Raw genomic sequence first — 22,155 nt, 5'->3', positions numbered from 1 at the left:
TGCCCTCTAAGAGCCAGTCTTTGGAACAGAGTTCAGGCACCAAGGTGACCTTGATGGTCACTTTATAATCTGTTCTTTCTCTTCATTCTTTATGCTAGCCACAGAGGAAACTACCTGGAAGGAATGACACAATAATGTGCATTTAACTTTCTATCCTTATGTAATACATTCTACAAATATGTGTTGAGTGCTTATTAGGGCCTGCCACTGAGCTGCTAGGTCATGGGGATCCCAAGGGCCCAACAATACAGACTTTTCCCTCCATGGGATTACAGGGCAATGACCAGACAACTAAATAGTATGTATAAAATGTGCAACAGAAGAGGGAAGCACAAAATGCTCTGGAAAAAAGAAGAGAAGGCTGGAAAGAGAGAGAAATCAACTTAATCTTGGGGTTGCAGAAATATTTCCTAGAGGAGCAGTTCTCAAAGATGAGTGTGCATAGGATGACCTGGAGGGCTTATTAAAACACAGACTGCTGGTTCTCACCCCAGAGTTTCTGATTCAGTAGTTCTGGGGCAAAACATGAGAATTTGCATTTTGAATACATTTCCAAGCAGTACTGATGCTGTTGGTCTAGAGATGACACTTTGAGAAGCACAGTCCTAGAGAAACCAAAGCCTCGACCTGCACTACTCAAAGCATGGTCTGCAGACCAGCAGCTTCACAACATGGGCTTCACCTGGAAACCTGTTAGAAATGTGGAAATTCAAGTCTCACCCCAGATCTACTGAGTCAGAGTCTGCATCAAGACCACGGGTGATACCTCTGCACACTAAAGTATGGAAACCACTGGTTCTCCAACTTCACTGCACACTGGAATCACCTAGGCAGGTTAAAAAACTAGTGATGCCAGGCTTCCACCCCTAGCAAGTCTGGTTTAATTGGTATAGGGTGTGAAAATTTCCCCCAGATGATTCTAATATTCAGCAAATTTTGAGAACCACTGACCTAAGGTAAATGCAGCCTGAGTAGGAGTTAGCCCCATAAAGAAAGGCATGAAGATTGTTATAGAAAACAGACTATGCAAAGGCTCACCAGCAGAGAGAGCAAAGTGGGTTTGGTGACTGGAAAGGGGTTTGGTGAGCTCAGAGCGGAGTGTTAGAAATAGAGGAGAAGTGATGAGTTTTGAGGCTAGAGGGTCGCAGAGGCCAGTAGTTGAAAAGCCCAGAACCTTTCCAAGGACTTTGGGTTTTCCCTGAGGGCTGGACAGACTCAGATTTGCATTTTAAAAGTGATTACTCTGTTGGCTGTATGGGAACAATATGCCTGGTATTAGGCTGGGATTTCTTTGATTATAATGAAACATATTATTGCTCTAACTGAAAAACTCTGCTGTTTAAAAATGGGGGCAAAAGGATGGGGGTGGGGACAAAGAAAAACAGTATTGAAGGGTAGCAGAATATGTTACCCCGATATATGCCACTTTGGCATGAGAATTGTTTTGAGAGGAAGCAATTGAGAAGAAGCAGATACAAGAAAAGCTCTCTGCCCTCTCCCTATTTGCCTAAAAGCGGGGTATACATTTGTAAAAGTGCTCCCATAACCAAGAAGGACAGAAGTTAATCAATAGAGACAACTCTAGACCATTATCAGCCCAGAGACAGCACCAGAGGAATCCACGTAACAAACCTTACTAAAACTAGCACTCATCTGCCATTAGTTTCCCCATGTATTTGCCTTCTCACAATTTGCCGCCGCTGGAAACAAAGTCTTATTCTTTTGTCTTGTCCTTTCTCTAAAATGTATTGTTCTTTAGTCAAGATGATATATAAGCTCAAGTTCTAACCACTCCTTTGAGTTACTCATCTCTGAGTATTCCGCGTGTATGCGTCATGCACATGTTAATAAACTTGTGTTTGTTTTTCTCTTGTTAATCTGTCTTTTGTCTAATTTACAGGGCTCCAGCCAGAAAAGCTAAAATAGGTAGAGGAAAAAGATTTCTTTTCGCTCCCCTGGAGTCCCAACGAATGTATAAGACTTTATTTTGGCACTTTGGCTTAAATCATTTTGTTTAACCAACATTTACTGAGCACTGTGTACCAAGCCCAGTGCTGGCACTGTGGGGCAGAGCCCTGATCCCTGATGCTCTCTCTTGCAGAGTTGCAAGGTGGGGAACTCGGACAAGCTAGCGATTTTTCCAAAGAGCATTAGTTTGAGGCTGGTTAAAGATTTGACAATGCTGTTAAATGGGAGGATTCTGTGCCATCCAACTCCACTTAAGCCCTCAGCTAAACCATCCAATGGCCCCATTCATCCTGCAGCTGCAGGATTCCTGAGGTCATGCCAGTGGGCGCCGGGAATGCAAACGAGGGCTCAATCTTAGCTTCTAACACCCTGTGCGCCTTGAGGAAGAACAAGTAGGCATTTGTTAGGGAAAGACCCACAAAGGCACCACAGGAGAGGGGATTGAATGCCCCATGAGATCCCAGGCCAAATGCAAAAAACTGGTGTAATCTCTGCCACCACAGCTTGTGTGACCTCACTTGCTCACTAGCTGTGGAGGCAGGTGATGGCCCAGCAACCGAAGCAGGGTCCCTAAGCAGAGTGAGGATGGCAGCTGTTCAAGAATGGAGTTGGTACTTTGTAATGCACAAGGTGAGAACTGTTAGGCCAAGCCAGGTTAAGGAAACAAAGGCTCTGCAAGGCAAGGGGAAGATAAAGGCATCTTTTGTGGGGTCCCTGGACCATTCCTCTTTACATGTACCCAAGAGGGAGACAGTGAAGAAAGAATACTGGTGGCAGGGTAGAATTCCCTTAAAAAGCCTACAGAGAGAAGCAAAAATACAAACTCTTTCAAAATCATTTTTTGTGGAACTCAATTCCCCCAGTAACTCAGATTGTTAATTTGCTCCTAAAATTTGATGCTGCTACCATTATTAGTGATACAGTTGCTTATGTTACTCAAAGGCAATGTCCAGGCATCACTTAATCAACTGCCCATTACCCTCTGCATATTAGCACTTTTATATATTGTAGTGTGATTTAGACCATGCGTATAGAGCAGGATTACTCAGTCTCAGCACTACTGATGTTTTGGACCACATGATTTTTTGTCATAGAGGTCTGTCCTGTGCATGGTAGTATGTTCAGGTAGCATCCTGGCCTCTACCCATTAGATGCCAATGGCATCTCCTAGTCATGTTGCTGAAAATATCTCCAGGCATTGCCACATGTCTCCTGGGGGTAAAATTCCGCCCCCCACAACGTCCACCCCACCGTTGAGAAATACTGGCATAGAGTAAAGGTAGAGGGTTTTGATAGGAAATTTTCTAAGAAAACACAAGAGGGATCAATAGTCTTTGTTGCTTAGAATTAGCAGTTTCCATACAGGAAAGATGCCTCAAGTGACCGTAGTCTTGAGAAGGATTTTAACCTTCAACATAAAATAAAAGACCTATGTAATACTAAAACAGCAAGCCACGTATCCAGCCAGTCAGTTCAGTCACATCAAGAGTTTATTAAATTACATTCAGTAGGTATCATCTGTGCTTTGACTATGTGCTTAGTATTGTCTAGGTCCTCATGCAGCCCACACACTATTGGAATGAGGTGATTAAACAGTAATGCCCCAAACGACTGCCTATGGGAGAGATTTAGTGGTGCTATACAGAAAGTATCATGAAGCTGCAGAACACAGAAGTTAGTTCCAGCTGAACTCTGAGATGGAAATGACTTTTTCCATGTCCAAAATGTTCAAAAGACTTCTCTCGTTGTCATAGTTCACACAAAAATAATGACTGATCCGGGACTTCCCCGGTGGCGCAGTGGATAAGAATCTGCCTGCCAGTGCAGGGGACACAGGTTTGATCACTGGTCTGGGAAGATCCCACATGCCTCAGAGCAACTAAGCCCTTGTGACCCAACTACTGAGCCTGCACTCCAGAGCTCGTGTGCCACAACTACTGAGCCCACGTGCTGCAACTACTGAAGCCCGCATGCCTAGAGTCCGTGCTCCGCAACAAGAGAAGCCACTGCAATCAGAAGCCCACACACTGCAACAAAGAGTAGCCCCTGCTTACCACAACTAGAGAAAGCCTGCACACAGCAACAAAGACCCAATGCAGACAAAAATAAAAATTAATTTTAAAAATGTTCAAAAAAACCCTCAGGAGATGAAAGAGATACAGAGACAGAAAGAGAGAATCTCTGGCAATAAGCCATCTTAATTAAGAAAGAAGCAAACAGCCTGCATTTTTTTTAACATCTTTATTGGAGTATAATTGCTTTACAATGGTGTGTTAGTTTCTGCTTTATAACAAAGTGAATCAGTTATACATATACATATGTCCCCATATGTCTTCCATCTTACGTCTCCCTCCCTCCCACCCTCCCTATCCCACCCATCTAGGTGGTCACAAAGCACCGAGCTGATCTCCCTGTGCTATGTGGCTGCTTCCCACTAGCTATCTGTTTTACGTTTGGTAGTGTATATATGTCCATGCCACTCTCTCACTTTGGCCCAGCTTACCCCTCCCCCTCCCCGTGTCGTCAAATCCATTCTGTAGTAGGTCTGTGTCTTTATTGCCATCTTGCCCCTAGGTTCTTCATGACCATTTTTTTTTAGATTCCATATATATGTGTTAGCATACGGTATTTGTTTTTCTCTTTCTGACTTACTTCACTCTGTATGACAGACTCTTGGTCCATCCACCTCACTACAAATCACTCAATTTCGTTTCTTTTCATGGCTGGGTAATATTCCATGGTATATATGTGCCACATTTTCTTTATCCATTCATCTGTTAATGGACACTTAGGTTGCTTCCATGTCCTGGCTATTGTAAATAGAGCTGCAATGAACACTTTGGTACATGACTCTTTTTGAATTAATGGTTTTCTCAGGGTATATGCCCAGTAGTGGGATTGATGGGTCATATGGTAGTTGTATTTTTAGTTTTTTAAGGAACCTCCATACTGTCCTCCATAGTGGCTGTATCAATGTACATTCCCCCCAACAGTGCAAGAGGGTTCTCTTTTCTCCACACCCTCTCCAGCATTCATTGTTTGTAGACTTTTTGATGATGGCCATTCTGACTGGTGTGAGATGATATCTCACTGTAGTTTTGATTTGCATTTCTCTAATGATTAATGATGCTGAGCATTCTTTCATGTGTTTGTTGGCAATCTGTATACCTTCTTTGGAGAAATGTCTATTTAGGTCTTCTGCCCATTTTTGGCTTGAGTTGTTTGTTTTTTTGATATTGAGCTCCATGGGGTGCTTGTAAATTTTGGAAATTAATCCTTGTCAGCTGCTTCATTGGCAAATATTTTCTCCCATTCTGAGGGTTGTCTTTTCATCTTGTTTATGGTATCCTTTGCTGTGCAAAAGCTTTTAAGTTTCATTAAGTCCCATATGTTTATTTTTGTTTTTATTTCCATTTCTCTAGGAGGTGGGTCAAAAAGGATCTTGCTGTGATTTATGTTATAGAGTGTTCTGCCTATGTTTTCCTCTAAGAGTTTGATAGTGTCTGGCCTTACATTTAGGTCTTTAATCCATTTTGAGTTTATTTTTGTGTATGGTGTTAGGAAGTGTTCTAATTTCATTCTTTTCCACATAGCTGTCCAGTTTTCCCAGCACCACTTATTGAAGAGGCTGTCTTTTCTCCATTGTATATTCTTGCCTCCTTTATCAAAGATAAGGTGACCATATGTGTATGGGTTTACCTCTGGGCTTTCTCTCCAGTTCCATTGATCTATATTTCTGTTTCTGTGCCACTGCCATACTGTCTTGATTACTGTAGCTTTGTAGTATAGTCTGAAGTCAGAAAGCCTGATTCCTCCAGCTCCGTTTTTCATTCTCAAGATTGCTTTGGATATTCGGGGTCTTTTGCATTTCCATACAAATTGTGAAATTTTGTGTTCTAGTTCTGTGAAAAATGCCAGTGGTAGTTTGATAGGGATTGCACTGAATCTGTAGATTGCTTTGGGTAGTAGAGTCTTTTTCACAGTGATGATTCTTCCAATCCAAGAACATGGTATATCTCTCCATCCATTTGTATCATCTTTAATTTCTTGCATTATTTCTTGTCTTATAATTTTCTGCATACAGGTCTTTTGTCTCCTTAGGTAGGTTTATTCCTAGATATTTTATTCTTTTTGTTGCAGTGGTAAGTGGGAGTGTTTCCTTCATTTCTCTTTCAGGTTTTTGATCATTAGTGTGTAGGAATGCAAGAGATTTCTGTGCATTAATTTTGTATCCTGCTACTTTACCAAATTCATTGATTAGTGCTAGTAGTTTTCTGGTAGCAGCTTTAGGATTCTCTGTGTATAGTATCATGTCACCTGCAAACAGTGACAGCTTTACTTCTTCTTTTTCGATTTGGATTCCTTTTATTTATTTTTCTTCTCTAATGGCTGTGGCTAAAACTTCCAAAACTATGTTGAATAATAGTGGTTAGAGGGGGCAACCTTGTCTTGTTCCTTATCTTAGAGGAAATGGTTTCAGTTTTTTACCATTGAGGACGAAGTTGGCTGTGGTTTTGTCATATATGACCTTTATTATGTTGAGCAAAGTTCCCTCTATGCCTGCTTTCCGGAGGGTTTTTATCATAAATAGGTGTTGAATTTTGTGGAAAGCTTTCTCTGCATCTATTGAGATGATCATATTGTTTTTCTCCTTCAATTTGTTAATATAGTGTATCACATTGATTGAGTTGCATATATTAAAGAATGCTTGCATTCCTGGGATAAACCCCACTTGATCATGGTGTATGATCCTTTTAATGTACTGTTGGATTCTGTTTGCTAGTATTTTGTTGAGGAGTTTTGCATCTATGTTCATCAGTCATACTGGCACGTAACTTTTCTTTCTTTGTGACATCGTTATCTGGTATTGGTATCAGGGTGATGGTGGCCTCGTAGAATGAGTTTGGGAGTGTTCCTCCCTCTGCAATATTTTGGAAGAGTTTAAGAAGGATAGGTGTTAGGTCTTCTCTAAATATTTGCTAGAATTCACCTGTGAAGCCATCTGGTCCTGGGATTTTGTTTGTTGCAAGATTTTTAATCACAGTTTCAATTTCAGTGCTTGTGATTGGTCTGTTTATATTTTCTGTTTCTACCTCGGAAGGTTGTGCTTTTCTGAGAGTTTGTCCATTTCTTCCAGGTTGTCCATTTTATTGGCATAGAGTTGCTTGTAGTAATCTCTCATGATCCTTTGTATTTCTGCCGTATCAGTTGTTACTTCTCCTTTTTCATGTCTAATTCTATTGATTTGAGTCTTCTCCCTTTTTTTCTTAATGAGTCTGGCTAATGGTTTATCTATTTTGTTTATCTTCCCAAAGAACCAGCTTTTAGTGTTATTGATATTTTCTATCATTTCCTTCACTTCTTTTTCATTTATTTCTGATCTGATGTTTATGATTTCTTTCCTTCTGCTAACTTTGGGGTTTTTTTGTTCTTTCGCTAATTGCTTTAGGTGTAAGGTTAGGTGGTTTATTTGAGATGTTTCTTGTTTCTTAAGGTAGGATTGTATTGCTGTAAACTTCTCTCTTAGAACTGCTTTTGCTGCATCCCATAGGTTTTGAGTCGTCCTGTTTTCATTGTCTATTGTTTCTAGGTATTTTATGATTTCCTCTTTGATTTCTTCAGTAATCTCTTGGTTATTAAGTAGTTTATTGTTTAGCCTCCATGTGTTTGTATTTTTTACAGATTTTTTCCTGTAATTGATATCTAGTCTCATAGTGTTGTGGTCGGAAAAGATACTTGATATGATTTCAATTTTCTTAAATTTACCAAGGCTTGATTTGTGACCCAAGATATGATCTATCCTGGAGGATGTTCCATGAGCACTTGAGAAGAAACTGTATTCTGTTGTTTTCGGATCGAATGTCCTATAAATATCAATTAAGTCCAGCTTGTTTAATGTATCATTTATTGCTTGTGTTTCCTTATTTATTTTCATTTTGGTTGATCTGTCCATTGGTGAAAGTGGGGTGTTAAAGTCCCCTACTATGATTGTGTTACTGTCAATTTCCCCTTTTATGGCTGTTAGTATTTGCCTTATGTATTGAGGTGCTCCTATGTTGGGTGCATAAATATTTACAATTGTTATATCTTCTTCTTGGATTGATCCCTTGATCATTATGTAGTGTCCTTCTTTGTCTCTTGTAATAGTCTTTAAAGTATATTTTGTCTGAGAACTGCTACTCCAACTTTCTTCTGATTTCCATTTGCATGGAATATATTATTCCATCCCCTCACTTTCAGTCTGTATGTGTCCATAGGTCTAATGTGGGTCTCTTGTAGACAGCATATATATGGGTCTTGTTTTTGTATCCATTCAGCCAGTCTATGTCTTTTGATTCGAGCTTTTAAGCCATTTACATTTAAGGTAATTATCAATATGTATGTTCCTATTACAATTTTCTTAATTGTTTTTTGTTTGTTATTGTAGGTCTTTTCCTTGTTTTGTGTTTTCTGCCTAGAGAAGTTCCTTTAGCATTTGTGTAAAGCTGGTTTGGCGGTGCTGAATTCTCTTAGCTCTTGCTTGTCTGTAAAGGTTTTAATTTCTCCGTCAAATCTGAATGAGATCCTTGCTGGGTAGAGTAATCTTGGTTGTAGGTTTTTCTCCTTCCTCACTTTAAATATGCCCTGCCACTCCCTTCTGGCTTTCAGAGTTTCTGCTGAAAGGTCAGCTCTTAACCTTATGGGGATGCCCTTGTGTGTTATTTGTTGGGTTTTTTTTCCCTTGCTGCTTTTAATATTTTTTCTTTGCATTTAATTTTTGATAGTTTGATTAATATGTGTCTTGGCATGTTTCTCCTTGGATTTATCCTATATGGGACTCTCTGTGCTTCCTGGAGTTGATTAACTATTTCTTTTCCCATATTAGGGAAGTTTTCAACTGTAATCTCTTCAAATATTTGCTCAGTCCCTTTCTTTTTCTCTTCTTCTTCTGGGACCCCTATAATTCGAATGTTGGTGCATTTAATGTTGTCCCAGAGGTCTCTGCGACCATCCTCAATTTTTTTCATTCTTTTTTCTTTATTCTGCTCTGCAGTAGTTATTTCCACTATATTATCTTCCAGGTCACTTATCCACTCTTCTCCCTCAGTTATTCTGCTATTGATTCCTTTCTAGAGAATTTTTAATTTCATTTATTGTGTTGTTCATCATTGTTTGTTTGCTCTTTAGTTCTTCTAGAGCCTTGTTAAACGTTTCTTGTATTTTCTCCATTCTATTTCCAAGATTTTGGATCATCTTTACTATCATTATTCTGAATTATTTTTCCAGTAGACTGCCTATTTCCTCTTCATTTGTTAGGTCTGGTGGGTTTTTGCCTTTCTCCTTCATGTGCTGTGAGTTTCTCTGTCTTCTCATTTTGCTTAACTTACTGTGTTTGGGGTCTCCTTTTCGTAGGCTGCAGGTTTGTAGTTCCCATTGTTTTTGGTGTCTGTCCCCAGTGGCTAAGGTTGGTTCAGTGGGTTGTGTAGGCTTCCTGGTGGAGGGGACTGGTGCCTGTGTTCTGGTGGATGAGGCTGGATCTTGTTTTTCTGGTGGGCAGGTCCACGTCTGGTGGTGTGTCTTGGGGTGTCTGTGGCCTTATTATGATTTTAGGCAGCCTCTGTGCTAATGGATGGGGTTGTGTTCCTTTCTTGCTAGTTGTTTGGCATAGGGTGTCCAGCACTGTAGCTTGCTATTCGTTGAGTGGGGCTGGGTCTTGGCATTGAGATGGAGATATTTGGGAGATTTTTGCTGTTTGATATTACATGGAGCTGGGAGGTCTCTTGTGGACCAGTGTCCTGAACTTGGCTCTCCCACCTCAGAGGCACAGCCCTGATTCCTGGCTGGAGCATCAAGAGCCTGTCATCCACATGGCTCAGAATAAAAGGGAGAAAAAAGAAAGAAAGAAGAAGATAAAATAAAATAAAGTTATTAAAATAAAAAATAATTATTAAAAGAAAATTTTTTTAATTAATAGAAAAAGAAAGAAAGAAAGAAGACAGCCACCAAACCAAAAAACAAATCCACCAGTGGTAAGTGCTAAAAACTATACTAAGAAAAAGAAAAAAAAAAAAACGGACAGACAGAACCTTAGGACAAATGGTAAAAGCAAAGCTATACAGACAAAATGACACACAGAATCATACAAATACACACTCAGAAAAAGAGGAAAAGGGAAAAAAATATATATATATCATTGCTCCCAAAGTCCACCTCCTCAATTTGGGATGATTCGTTGTCTATTCAGGTATTCCACAGATGCAGGGTACATCAAGTTGATTGTGGAGCTTTAATCCACTGCTCCTGAGGCTGCTGGGAGAAATTTCCCTTTCTCTTCTTTGTTCGCACAGCTCCTGGGTTTCAGCTTTGTATTTGGATCCGCCTCTGTGTGTAGGTCGCCTGAGGGCGTCTGTTCTTCGCTCAGACAGGACAGGGTTAAAGGAGAAGCTGATTCGGGGACTCTGGCTCACTCAGGCCGGGGGGTGGTGGGCAGGGAGGGGTACGGAGTGCGGGGTGTGCCTGCGGCGGCAGAGGCCAGCATAACGTTGTACCAGCCTGAAGCGCGCCGTGGTTCTCCCAGGGAAGTTGTCTCGGGATCATGGGACCCTGGCAGTGGTGGGTTGCACAGGCTTCTGGGAGGGGAGTTGTGGAGAGTGACCTGTGCTCGCACACAGGCTTCTTGGTGGCTGCAGCAGCAGCCTTGACATCTCATGCCCGTCTCTGGTGTCTGCGCTGATAGCCGCGGCTCGCGCCCATCTCTGAAGCTCCTTTAAGCAGCACTCTTAATCCCCCGCTCCTCGCGCACCACGAAACAAGGAAGCAAGAAAAAGTCTCTTGCCTCTTCGGCAGCTCCAGACTTTTTCCCAGACTCCCTCCTGGCTAGCTGTGGCGCACTAACCCCCTTCATGCTGTGTTCACACAGGCAACCCCAGTTCTCTCCAAACAGGCTGCATTTTATTTATTTATTTATTTTTGGCTGCATTGAGTCTTTGTTGCTACGTGTGGGCTTTCTCTAGTTGTGGCGAGCAGGGGCTACTGTTCGTTGCCGTGCGTGGGCTTCTTATTGCAGTAGCTTCTGTTGTTGCAGAGCACGGGCTCTAGGCGTGCGGGCTTCAGTAGTTGTGGCACAGGGCTCAGTAGCTGTGGCTTGCGGGCTCTAGAGCGCAGGCTCAGTAGTTGTGGCGCACAGGCTTAGTTGCTCTGTGGCATGTGGTATGTTCCCGGACCAGGGCTCGAACCCATGTTCCCTGCATTGGAAGGCGGATTCTTAACCACTGCACCACCAGGGAAGTCCAGGTTGCATTTGAAAAAGCAGAACGCAAAATCTCTACAGAAGCAGAAGATGAAGCCTTGGTCTTTTGAACAACATGAAAAACTATGTAAGCAAAATGTGAGAACGTTCTCACTAGAATGTAAATTCTATAACATAAGGGATTTTTTTCCCCTCTTTCTTCACATTTTTGTCTAGGCCTGTATTCCAGTACCTACAACAATGCTTAGTGCTTATAGGTACCCAATAAATATTTATTTAAAGGAATTTTTCAATAATTGATAAGGGATCTGAAGCAAGAAACAGAAATCCCAGTGCTGAATAGATCTGTATGGGATCCACAGAGCAGACCTAGGCTGAACCAGTATTAAGATTATTCCCTCAAAATGCTCAAAGATCATTGTGGGTATTTCCAAATGACACAGGAGATATTTCTTAAAAGCAGGATTGTTCTCAGTTAAAGGACACCAAAGAGAAACAGCCAAATGTAATGTGTGATCCTTGATTTGATCCTTGAATGAGGGGAAAAAAACGCCATGAAGGACATTTGGGGGACAGTTGGGATAATTTGAATATAGACTATGTATTAGGCAATATTGTGTCAATGTCCATGAAACTTTGTACAAGAATGTTCATTAAAAAAGAAAAAAAATGTTCATAATAGCCTAAGAACTCAAAACAGTCCAGATGAGATAGATAATAAACTGAGCTATATAGATAATATAATACTAATCAACAATATAAAGGAATGAACCATTGACACGCCATAAAACATGAATGAATCTCAGAAATATTATGAGATGAAAAAAAGCTAAACTAAAAAAAAAAATAAGCTAAACTAAAATATGTATACTGTATGACTCCATTTATATGAAGTTCTAGATGAGGTGAAATGAATTTATGGTGATAGAAATCAGATCAGTGGTTGCTTCTAGGGGTGAAGAGGATTGACTGGAAAAGGGCATGAGGGAATTTTCTAGGGTGATGGAAATGCCCTTTATCTTGATAGAGGTATATATTGATAGGGGCATGGATTATATGCATTTGTAAAAACCAACTGAACTGTACACATATTTATATATTTCTGTCTATATAAGTTTTATCACAATAAAAATTTATTGAAAAATATATCAGTGTTAAATGACATAGATATAACAATGACATTGAGGTTAGGAGAAATACCCTAAAGTATTTGTGGGTAAAGCAGCATCACGATGTCTGTTTTCAATCATTCTGAGGAAAAGGGGGAAGTAAAAAGGGAGAGATCAAGCAAATGTGGCAAAATTTAACAGTTAGTAAATTTGGGTGAACAATAGTAATTCATTTTACTTTTTATAAACTTTTCTGTATGTCTGAAAATTTTCAAAATGAAAATTTGAGGTAAAAATCATTCAAAATAATAAAAAATTTCCCTTAGCCATCATTTCCTCAGTAAGAGGAATGAAAAACTAAAATCGACTACCACACATTCTCTGATTTACTGTATGTAGGAATGTTTAATCCATCTATATGTTCTTATTATGGAATGTTGTTTAGCTATTCAGCCCATCCTTTTTTTTTTTTCTAACATCTTTATTGGAGTATAATTGCTTTACAATGGTGTGTTAGTTTCTGCTTTATAGCAAAGTGAATCAGCTATACATGTATCCCCATATCCCCTCCCTCTTGCGTCTCCCTCCCACCCTCCCTATCCCACCCCTCTAGGTGGTCACAAAGCACCGAGCTGATCTCCCCGTGCTATGCGGCTGCTTCCCACTAGCTATCTGTTTTACGTTTGGTAGCGTATATATGTCCATGCCACTCTCTCACTTTGTCACAGCTTACCCTTCCCCCTCCCCTTATCCTCAAGTCCATTCTCTAGTAGGTCTGTGTCTTTATTCCTGTCTTAACAGCCCATCCTTTTGACAGGGCAAAAAAAATTAAAACTCATAGTCTCGGAGGAACCCTGATCAAAGGTAGTAGGAGATATGGGATGCTTTCTAGAAATTTTCTGGGCAACTACCTGATCTTAAACAGGTCCCCTCTAACATTTACTGGACACACATTTACCTAAACTTTTAATAGATTTCAAATCCTTTCCTCTCCCTGGAAATGTCTATTTCCCCAAGCGTTCCACACAACTGAGTTCAGATGATCTGCCAAATGATCAACACTTGATCTGATTTGTATTCCAAGATTTCCCAGCATAAACGGGATCTGGAAGGAGGTAAACATGATTAGTTGAGCTCTTTCCATAAATGTCACAGGTAAGAAAGGGGCAGATGCATGGCCTATGTTTCAGATGGCATCCCATGGAGGGTAAAGGCAGAGCAGATTTAATCCACTATGTAAATTATACCATCTGTCAGGATTTCAGATGGGTGAGAAAACAAAGATGTGAGTTTATAGGGTAAATGTGTGAAAAGAAACGGATATGCCAGATTCAAGAGAGATTTACTACAAAAATTTGTTTCGGAGGAAATTTGTTCAGAGAATGCAGACACCAAAGTTTGGTACTCTTGGTGCAAAAGGCAATGAGAAAAAGCATTTTTCTTCACTGTACACATGACAGGTGAAGAAATGGAGATAGTAGATGAAGTTTCTGGCAGAGAATTAGCAAGATAGTCAAGGAGGACACAGGAAAGTTTTTATGCATCAGACAAACATCTGGAAAAATACTGGAAGGACAACCCACATGGTTTCCTGATAGTGAGGAAAAGTTGGTTCTTTCCTGAATCACCTCTGCTTCTGGGTTAGTAGTAGCAGTGGGAAGAGGCGATCTCTATGTATTAGGGCTGGTGTAATATTGTGTATCTCCACAAAGATGGTGATTCTCTTAGTTAGAAAACTTAGAAGCACAGCTGACTCTGTGTGCAGGTTGAGCAGGGAGTCACCACGGCCTGGATCTTAAGAATACTTAGGAGTTCTCCACACCTGGCTTCAGATTCCTACCATGGCTTGACTCCTAGGAGCTACTAATAATGCATTGAATCTACAAGGTGCTTTACGTTTACCAAAGCACTTTCACATATCTCTCCACATTGGGACCCCACCACTCTGTAATGCATGGCAAGTGGGGGGTTTTAATCTGTGTTTTATAGATGAGAACATTAAAACTCAAAGACATTGAGTCTTGCCAAAGGTCATGATAGCTAAGACTCAAGTTCTATCTTCCAATTCCTTTTTCCGTTCTGCTGCTGGACATATAGGGAGGGCATGAAAGCTAGGTAGTGAAGGATGGCTCTAGGAATGCCTTTTAGACCCCCTCAGCATGGTGACTTGAACAGGATTAACAGCCTACATAGCTAGACACTTGCTGGGCAAAAGACATCTGGCCTTGAAGGATAAAATTGAAAAGATGTTATGTTTCAGATGGAAGCAACTATTTGTTTTGGCCAAATGAAGGAAGAGATCAGGCATAGGTGGGGAATTCCAGCAGACACATGGGGTCCAGGATGGTGTGAGTATGAACAGGTGGACAAAGAGAACTGGTCCCAGGCCGGGGGCTAACTTAGGAGAGCACTGTAACCAACAGCTCACGCCAAAGGTTTCGTGTCCATTATGTCATTCAGCCAAGGGTAATCTGAGGATTGCATTTTACTGTTTCTTCTGAAAGCATCCATTTCAGCAAGCTAAGGAAATCCTGGGCATGCCACTAAACTGTGGTTTCTTTATTCTCCTTGCTTCTCCTGCTTGCTTTAATATGCAGTGTGAAGGAAATTGGACCTCACTGGTAGTTAAGAGAAGCGGGTTCAAGCCACAGCCCTAGCAGCTCTGTGTCACAACCCCTGTGTGACCATCAGCCTCTCTGGATTTGGTTCAATTATCTGGAGAGTGAGGGAGACTTCTTAAAATAAGTCCCCCCCTAGCTCTAATGTTCTGTCAGCCTTGGTGAAGCAAGATGCAGAAAATAGCTCTCCTTGGTCCCTCCTGTATCCAACCTTTCAAAGTCATCTGGTCACTACATGTGCCCCCATTTTGTCCAGCCAGGGACACCTGGACATATGCAGAGAAAACTCCAGTCTTGATGATCACAGTTCTGTTGGGAAATTTTTCTGACCTTCATTTCTGATTTTTAAGAAGCTATCCAGTGCTGCTTCTGTCCCTGCCCCCTCAGCATTCTAGTGACAGTAACTGCTATGAAGTTATTCATTATTCATTATTCTTCAGATAGTCAGTGAAGCCCTTTAGGCTCCTTTCTGGAATCTTATCTCGGTCTTGAAGACCCTGACCTGGCATCAATAGCGTGGGATATATTAGAGATTATTATTCTTTACTACTACTCCCTTATGTATGAGCTTGCTAACAGTTCACTTTTTATGTAAATGAGAGTGAACACAATTATATTTTTGAGTGGGAAAGAAAGAAAGTGGTGTTTAATTAACGCACTGAGAAGTGTGCATAACTTTAGATAACCCATAGTTGTGTGTAATACAAGGGAAGGTCATCCCTCATGTCTCCTCCAGTAGAAAAACAGTCTCTTAACTGATGGTACTGTCCATGATTGTCTCTAAAGGTGATTTCAGGCCAGGAAGAAGAGTGATGTGGGGAGAGGAGGGTGTTTTGATCCACCAGTGGGTCAGGCTGACCCTAAGCACTATGGTTCTATTAAAAATGGGTTCTATTTGAAGCATTGTGGCCAACATACTGATAGGTCTTCATTTTTATCATCTCTAATATATTTTCCTGCCTAGGAGTGGGGGCATGGTTGAGTTAATAAAATTAGTAGCCTGTGAATTTTATGTGCATATATACAAAACTATAATAATACAATTATATCTGGAACATAAACATTTATGAATACTAATAAAACTGTCTAAGACTCTGGGCTCCCATCCCCAAGTGATCCTCATTATATTTATAGTAACCTGCAGTTAGATGTATGGTTAGATCAAGCAAGGAGATGGGCAAAAATAAATGGCTGCCCACTGTATTCTGCCAAACTGCAGCCAGGCCCTGAAAATAAATAGTTCTTGATTTTTTGCTGAATGGTTTAAGAATGTCACTACAAGCTAAATGAAAATTTTCCAGTAGCCCCAAAGCATCTCTGATTTCTCACACACAGAATTGCGTTATGTAAATGTGCTTAGTTCCACATAAAGGCAGTGGAGAAAGATTCATTGACTTTGGATTTTGCATGCCTTCAAGCAAATGTCTAGGTACACAATACTCACTATTCTGGGCATTTAAACAGACCTGGGGGAGGAGCAGTGAATGGACTAGTCATTTGAGTTCACAGACATAACTTTGTCTACCTTCAGCTTTGTGGCCATTCCAAGACTCGTAGCAGATTACAAACCTAACTTGGCTTTTAAAACTAAGTGATCGCCTGTCTGCAGCCTGTAATTCTTTAAAATCTAATACCTGTCTTGGTTTTACGGCCAGAAAATCTATACCGACATGTTGTTTGTTCCGTCTACTGCGTAGAAACACTTCAGGAGCTAATTCACAGTGTCATTTGCTAAGCAACCATGCTATTAAAGAACTGAGATTTACAGAGAAAAGCAGTTGTTTAATTGATACTGAGTTATGATGAGTGAGGGGATGGTGGGCAAATGAGGGGTGACACAGGCCTCTTCAGCCAACCTCTGTGGTTCCACAGTACTGCAAATTCTTGCATTGCAAGTGTCAATCCCAGTGTCTGGCACACAGGTAGCTATGATTAGTGTTAAGGAGAATAGAGCCAAGAGTACACAGACATTATACAGTTGGTTGTGGCACTTTGACAGGCTAACTGCTACCATCTTGGGTGCTGGCCAGCAAGGGATAGATTAATGAATCCCAGAAATACAGTCAGTATTCTTTTGATATAAACTGATACAAGCCAGTTTTGATTCTCAGATCTCCATGTTCCTCTCTTCTACTTCCCTGTCAAAATGAACCTGTTCTCTCTTTTTCTATCATTGGACCAGGCTTCTCTACCCACCAGGATGCCAGCTAACTAGTCTGACAAAAGCAGCCTTGCCGATGGAGTCATGGGGAAGTGAAGAATTCTGTGAAACCAGTTTTCTTCTTTTCATCAATATACCACCCTCTGCCTGGTTCTATGCCACAGGTGTTCTGGCTTCTTTTGCTCCTGGAACGCTTCTCACCCTCTCTTGCCTATGAATCTTGGCACATGCTGTTCTTCTGCCTGGACCACTTCTTTCCCCAGCTAATTTTTTTGTTTGTTAAATCAGACTTTTCTTGTTCTCAAATATCCGGTACTTCACCAAGGAAGTTATTCTCAACACTCTTTACCTCTCAGCACCCATGTTACATATTCTACCTATAGACTTCTCTGTAGACTTTTGCCTCAATAAGCACTTGTTTGATGGTATAACTCTCCAGAGGATGAGCTTCCTGAGTGCTGATATTATATTGTCTTTGTTTATCTCTGTGTCCTCAGGATTATCCCAGGACTTGGAACATACTGGACTTGACACATAGTCGTTGAATTAATTAATAAATGAGAGTGAGTAAGAGAAGAAATACATAATTTGCTCCAGTGGGTATATTGCCTTTCAAAATATAGTTTGAAAAGATGTCAGTTGTCTAAGTGTGGAGTCCCCATCGGGTTTAATGGTAACCAAGGATCTTTGCCTAGGGGTCCATGAATCTGCTGGTTAAGAACAACCTTTTATTTATTTATTAGTCGTTATACTGTACCTACCTTGATAAGCTTCATCACCATTAGGATTACCGGTATCATATCACAGTATCCATTTCAGATTACAATGCGACTCTGCCATCTACTGGTGATATGGGGTAGCACTGTGAAACCTGTGACAAGGTATTTTCCTTTTCTCCGGAATCTTCTGGGTCCAAAAGCTATGAGAGGCTTAGATTCCAACATACCCAGCCATTTCATTTTACCAAAGGGGAAACCATTTCCCATAAAGAGTATATGATCACCCAGGGCCATACAGCTTAGTCAGTGGAAGGGCTTGAACTCTAATCTAGGCTTCCTGACAAAATCAGGCTCCTTTTTTGTTCCAGATGCTCACAGCAGTACATCTGGTCAACAATGCTGACTTTTTCCAAAAAGAAATAAAACAATTAAAACTTGGTCCCGGTTACATGCCAGGAATCTCTTACCCCCTTGTATAAAACTCCTCACATTCCAAAAAGCAGAGTATCTGATTTTCTGCTTTCTGTCCATAGATTTCCTGGATCTGAGGACAGCTGTATGGGATGGTGTGGGAAAGACCAGACTCAAAAAACTTGGAATTCCACATCAAAAAGTTAGGCAAAGATATGGAGCGGGTGTGTTGCATGCCATTGGATTGCCTGCCATCAGCAAGACTTGGAGGGATTAGAAACACACCAGAAGTTTGTGTTCTGAGAAGCTGTGATCTTTAATGGAAAAACTGACAAACTATAACTGAAAAAGCTAGGAACTGCCACTCTAATCAGAATAGAGAGGATTGGTGTAAAAACCTTCCAGAAAGCCCCCCTCTGTGAACCTGGCAGAATTGGCTACAGAAGCATTAGTTTTTCCAACATAAACATATTTTTATTTTTTAGCTACCCCATGGGACTGGATCTAACCATAGTCATCTTTTTATCAAAGTGTCGTTTGCATGAAAACATGCCTCTTAACATTCCTGGGGTCGATGCAGAGTCAGAACAAACCAGACATCTCATTACCTGCCAGAAAGAGTTTCATCTTTTCCTAACGATTCTTAGAACCGAGCACTTCAGGGACTGGGCTTATAAAACAAAGGAAAAAAGATGTGGCTATCTGGAGTTCTCACTGGGTACTTCAGAAAACTTTCCCTGGAATTCTTTGGCTCTGAATGTATTTTTTTATTTTTTTTATTTTTTTATTTTTTTTTAACATCTTTATTGGGGTATAATTGCTTTACAATGGTGTGTTAGTTTCTGCTTTATAACAGAGTGAGTCAGTTATGAATGTATTTTTTTAAATCTTCTTTACTTAAAATAGTACCACCAGCTCATGAGCATGTTCAGGCTGATCATTTCATTCCGTAAATTGGAAAAGTAACTCTTTTACTTCATATTCCTGGGACAAGCCTGGTGAGGAAAATAGTACCGGGTCCTGAAGGGTTAAGGATCAGAGTTGAGGTACCATTTTAGTCCCTCAGTGATGGGACCAAAAAAAATTTTCCCCTTGAAAAACAAAAAGAAAAAAATGCTAAGGAAAATGTCAATACTCAATTAATTCTTTCCTATGATCATCTCTCCTCCAGTCTCAACCACTAGTGTGGGGAGTAATGCTCACCACTACACCATCCCTAGACGTGGTCTAGAACGTCCTTAGTTTGAATGTGAATCCTTGTGCACCCCTTCCATCTCCCCACAGTGCCCATGGCTGAGGGCACAATCCTGATGGCAGAATTCTAGAGCACAGCATTGAGGTACTGAAGACTTTTCTCCTGAGAGAAGGAAAGAATGAGAACATTTACCCAGAATTTCAGTGTGGTGGTTATAGGACTAGGAGGTCCAAATGAGCGCTCAAGGCCAGGTGAAAGTTCTTGTGACTTGATCATGAATTACCACTGCCAACTTTTTCCTCTTAGGGATAAACTCAGAGTTCTTGGAATTCCTGGACTATAAATAAATTACGCTTGGATATCCCCAGTAGCCTAGAGACACTACTTAATGCAAGTGACAATTCTCCCCTTACAAGATCCATGAGGGATGGGACAGCACCTCCCCTTTCTCTGATCCACGTTAGGGAGATGCAGGCAACTAGAACCCCTGGTTCTTCCTTTCTAGCCCTCCCATCATTCCACACTGCCAGAATAGGTCCTTTTATTTCCACCTACTCCAACTATCAGCTACATTTACTCCAAATTCATTTTCATCTCTTCCCTGACTTCATCTCTTCCCTGACTTCCCTGTTATTTCAGAGTCATCATTCATGATCAAACAGTCCAAAATAGCTTTGCAGACTTGCCTTGAGGCACAAAGCTCAAAAAAATTAACTGGCTTTAATCCCCCTTCCTGGCCCTATAAATAGGGTATGATGGTAGTGTGATTTTCATACTGAAAATAACATAAACACTACAATTTTGAGAATTTTTATATTTACCCCCAAATTTTGCCTAACTTAATTTAGGCTTAGTTTAAATGATTTCAAAAGAAATTCCTTTCTTGAGTTCATTCATATGTAACAACATGATAAAGCTGTTTTCAAAACAAATAGTCAGCTTATACTAGTGTTTAAAAGTGTGGCCTCTGACCTCAGACTGCTGGGGTTCACATTTGATACCTCTGAGCTGGGAGACCTGTGTAAGTTACTTAACCCCTCTGAAACCCAGCTTCTTCATTTTTAGAATACAGATAATAATAGCATTTGCCTATCCAACTATTAGAATTAAATGAGATAATGCACAAAATGTACTTAGCATAGTATCATGTGCATTGTATTTTTTAATAAATAAAACCGTTATTTTATATGACAGGCATTTCCACATACACTATTGCATTTAACCCTGGTAACTCCATAATGTAGGCACAGCCCTCCTTTGGTTTCTGCAGGAATTAGTGCCAAGACCCCCATGGATACCAAAATCCCTGGATGCTTAAGTCGGTTATATAAGATGGTGAAGTATAGTGGGCAGGCCCTCCAAAATCCACACATTTCACATCCCAGTATTCAATTAACCGTGGATCAATCCATGGTTGGTTGGCCCTGTGAATAGAGAGGGCCGACTGTATTTTGTTTCCATTTTGTAGAGTGCTGGCTCACTCCTGAAGATATAACTTTCTACAGAGCTTTCCCAAGGAGAATTTGCTCAACCGCATATCCTAGAGTCTGGAGGGCCTCCTTGTTCCACGTAGACATTTCCACACTACTGTTCTTGCACCCTCTTGTAAAATCCCCTGCTCCATTAAGACTCTTGCTTTTGGCTCTACCATCCCTCTACTCCTCTTTGTCACTATTATCCACCAAATCTTGGTCTCTATACCCAGATTCTGACGTCAGCATCTCGTGTGACTTCATTTATGTTAATACCCAGCATCCTGGCTGCTGGGTTCCTTGAACTCTTTGTCTCCAGTCACCTTTACTTCACTCCCAGTTTTGGTCATGTGTTTTTATGGCCCCTCTCTGGACTTTGTTATCACCCAGAACAGTTCTACCTTCAAAATCAACAACTCAGACACCTTACAACTCTTATCCTTCCAGGTGGCTCATTCAGTTATTATTTTTGTTAAACCAGCTCCTTGAATTCAATGGACTACCCTTACAATTTCTCACTTACCAGTGTCCTCCTTTCTTCACTTCCTTCCCTATCCTACTTATATTCAATGTTCTGTTACTTCGACCACTCTCACTAATTTCCTCAATTCCCTTTGCCCCACTGTCCTTTCAACACACCTCCTTGGCCTTTCTCAGTGAATCCAACTATTGACCAAGGTTGCTGAGCGTCATTGCAGAAAAAGCAGCAAGGCAGAGTGTTGTCATTATGTGTTCATGGTCAGCATATTCAACAGGACATGATGCACTACCAAGAAATTCTATTAGCTTTTTAAAAATATTTTTAGTTGAAGTATAGTTGATTTAAAAAGTTGTATTTCAGGTGTACAGCAAAGTGATTCAGTTTTATATATATATTCTTCTTCAGATTCTTTTCCATTATAGGTTATTACAAGATATTGAATATAGTTCCCTGTTCTGTACAGTAGGTCCTTGTGGTTTATCTGTTTTATATATAGTAGTGCTTATATGTTCATCCCAAACTCCCAGTTTATCCTTCCCCTTTGGTAACCTTAACTTTGTATGTTATGTCTGTGAATCTGTTTCTGTTTTGTAAATATGTTCATTTGTATCATTTTTTAGATTCTACATATAAGTGATATCATGGTATTTGTCTTTCTCTGACTGACTTACTTCACTTACTATGATAATCTCTAGGTCCATCCATGGTGCAGCAAATGGCATTATTTCATTCTTTTATATTGCTGGGTAATATTCCACTATATATATATATATATATATATATATATATATA

Source organism: Lipotes vexillifer, unplaced genomic scaffold (assembly GCF_000442215.2).
Source record: "Lipotes vexillifer unplaced genomic scaffold, Lipotes_vexillifer_v1.1 scaffold1309, whole genome shotgun sequence".
NCBI classification, from domain to species: Eukaryota; Metazoa; Chordata; class Mammalia; order Artiodactyla; family Lipotidae; genus Lipotes; species Lipotes vexillifer.
Note: the sequence above shows the minus strand (reverse complement) of the source record.